Source organism: Mesitornis unicolor, unplaced genomic scaffold, assembly GCF_000695765.1.
Source record: "Mesitornis unicolor isolate BGI_N332 unplaced genomic scaffold, ASM69576v1 scaffold18237, whole genome shotgun sequence".
NCBI lineage: Eukaryota > Metazoa > Chordata > Aves > Mesitornithiformes > Mesitornithidae > Mesitornis > Mesitornis unicolor.
This window is the reverse complement of record NW_010194510.1, coordinates 35,276-38,248: the sequence shown is the minus strand read 5'-3', so window position 1 is coordinate 38,248 and position 2,973 is coordinate 35,276.

The window sequence follows — 2,973 nt, the reverse complement described above, 5'->3', positions numbered from 1 at the left end:
TTCCCTGTTTTTTCCTTTTTTGCAGTAGCATTACTTCTAAACAAGTGCTTGATAAGTAATCATTGCACAGTGTCTGTACACCACCTATTGAAATCTTAAGGCTATTGAATTCCACCAGGCTTCAGTGATAACCAGATGAAACACACAGAGTTCATTAAGGGTTAACTATTGGTTTGACTGGCTCAGAAGTGGGCGGGGATTTCCTGTAATCAAACTGGCAGCAGCAGCAGTCAGGATTTTTTTTGTTGTTGTTGTTAATAAAGGTCCTATCATAATCTTTGTTCGGAAGGACCAGTTGAATGAATACACTACAAATTCCATCCATGAGTGGTAATTGAAATATTTGCACTAAAAATAAGGAATTTGCATTGAGTTACATCTTCTATTTAAACTCAAAAATCATAGGAAATCAGTGTAGGAGAAGGCTCAACTGCTGCGATGGAGAGGAAAAGACCTGTTTCCATTACCCCACAGTATTGAAAACATGAGGTGGGCAGTGTTGTATCTAGTGTAATGTCCTCAAGAACATTGCACACACTTGGAATTTTCTTGTGCTTTATTTACTGAAGAAAACATGTCAAAATGAGAAGGATGTAGCTAAAGGTCAAAACAAGATTGTTTAAAGTCAGCTATGAATTAGACCTCATCTACACCACAGAGCCTATGCCCCAAAGCTAGGTCAGCATGCTTGCGCTGGCAGAAATATCCAATGTAAACAAAATAAGCAGGTGCAATGCACAGTTTTACTATTTTGTTGTCACTCCTTTTGCCTCAGAACAGGTGGACTTTCTGCATCCTTCTTATCAATCTGCTTTTATGTAATGACAATTACAGCCATTTACCCAAATTATTAAATATGACAGTTGGTGATAAATAAATTATCAAAATGTTTTTCTGGAAATCTTACCTATTGCCTTACCGGAAGGATTACTCTTACCAGAATGAAAGTAACTCATCCCACTGTCCTGGTTTACGGGGATAATGGTTTATGGCCAGTTTTCTGTTCAAGAAAGTTGCAGTTCTGTAAGAACTGCAGTGCTCAATTTCATGGGAACAAAGTGATAAGACACTTTATTGTAGTTTTTGGCCAGTGCTGGTATATGGTGATCGAGGTCATTAGCAATCTTGAGATAAACAAGTGCAGAGGCTGGGGGAAGAGGAAACCCAGGGCAGTAGACCCCAAGCTGACCCCAGGCTGGCCGATGAAAATTATTCCATACCATAAATGTCACACTCACTATAAATTGGGGAGTTTGCTGAGGATGGCCTTCCTTCGATGGTTGACTTCTCAAGAGGGTTTGGTCCTCCGTTCTACCCCTGATACCTACGTGCACTGTATTGGCTGAGTATAACTCTGTGTAGTTTATATTAATACTGTTATTAATACTGTTTTTTTAAATTTCTTAAATCTGATTGTATTTCAACCTGTAGGTCTCCTTTCCTTTTCCTGATTCCCCTCCCCAGGGGGGGAGGAACCCTCAAGTGACAGAACAACTGTCTCAACCACAGCACTCACATCAAATGCATTTAGGATGCTGTAACAGAGAGGTTTCTTCTGGACATTATCTAGTGTTGCAGCACTTCAGAGTGTTTCAGTTGTGTTCCTCATCACTCGAAAGAGACTTTTAGTAATGTTTTAAGAATGGTATGATTTTAGTTACATCTGTCACCTGAAAGATATTCTTGCTTCGAGTTCTGGGCCTCGTTAGCTACTCTTTCTAATAAGTGCTTTAAATTTTTTCTTTCCTGTTAGTGCACAGACATTGGCAGGCTGTTCTCTAACACTTGGCTGCTGGCATGTTTCAAAGGCACACTGGGTTTGAGGTATTATGTGCTCATGAACAGTGCTGAATTGACTACGTCTGCTTGAATTGATCTTCGTAGACTAGTGATGAATATGTATGTACACCATACCTGGTTTGCACTGCAGGTGTCATGACCCTCACACAGCTGTGCTAATCTGAGAGGTTAAATTGTGCACAGGCTGCTAAAAGAAGGGCAGGTGTAGAATTGTGGTGCTCTCTGCTTAACATGTGTCAGCCATGCTCTTTAACCCTATGAGCTGGAGTTTTTCCAATTATGCTCATTCATTTTTCTCTTAATCTCAGAGTATGTCCAAAAATTAAACTAATGAGGCAGTCTGATTTAGTTGCTGTTCCTGTAGTGTTGTGTACTCTACTAAGAGCGTTGAAGCAGACATCTTTCATTTTTCGTATCGTTTCTCAAGTCACGTATTTGTTCACCATTTGCGTAAAACTGGGTAAAATGGCAGTATTAAGACACATGAAAATTAGGTAATGACACGTAACATGGTGGATCTGAAATACAAAAGTTAGCTAGGTTATATTGTTGTTAAATAGGTTGTATTTTACCTTGGTAAAACGTGAATGTATTTGTAGGTTTTCTGCCTTGATATTTCTCAGGATATAGTTCTTTCCTTTTCTTTGTCTTGTTCTTTAGTGCTCTGAAAAATAAAATAACATTTATATTAATTACATATAACAGGTAGCCTGATTTTATAAGACACATTTTTGATCTCACATAAGTTAAATAGGATCAGAATATTTACTTCTAGGTCACTATGAGTAAGTGGTAATAGATAATATGAATAGGTAATATGAAAGGCTTCACAGCTTTTTTCAAATTATTGGTCACATATCTCACTTCAGAATATCCATAGCTAAAAAAAAAAATATTGTCCTGAATATGACATTTAAATTATGGTTCAGGCGTAGCATTGCACAAACGTTTTTTTTCATGACTTTTTTTGGTCAGAAACAGCTACCCTGCATACAGAATACAGAACCCTAGGATTTCTTGCCCACATTTTCCAAAATGATCACAAACAGGAGCTCTTGAATAAGCATTTAGTTCAAATTTTTATGTTAGATTCTCATATTTGTTTACTGCTTACAGTGTTTTTCAGCTGCTAAAAAAAATAAGTAACAGCAGTGTCCTTTTGTTTCTACAAAG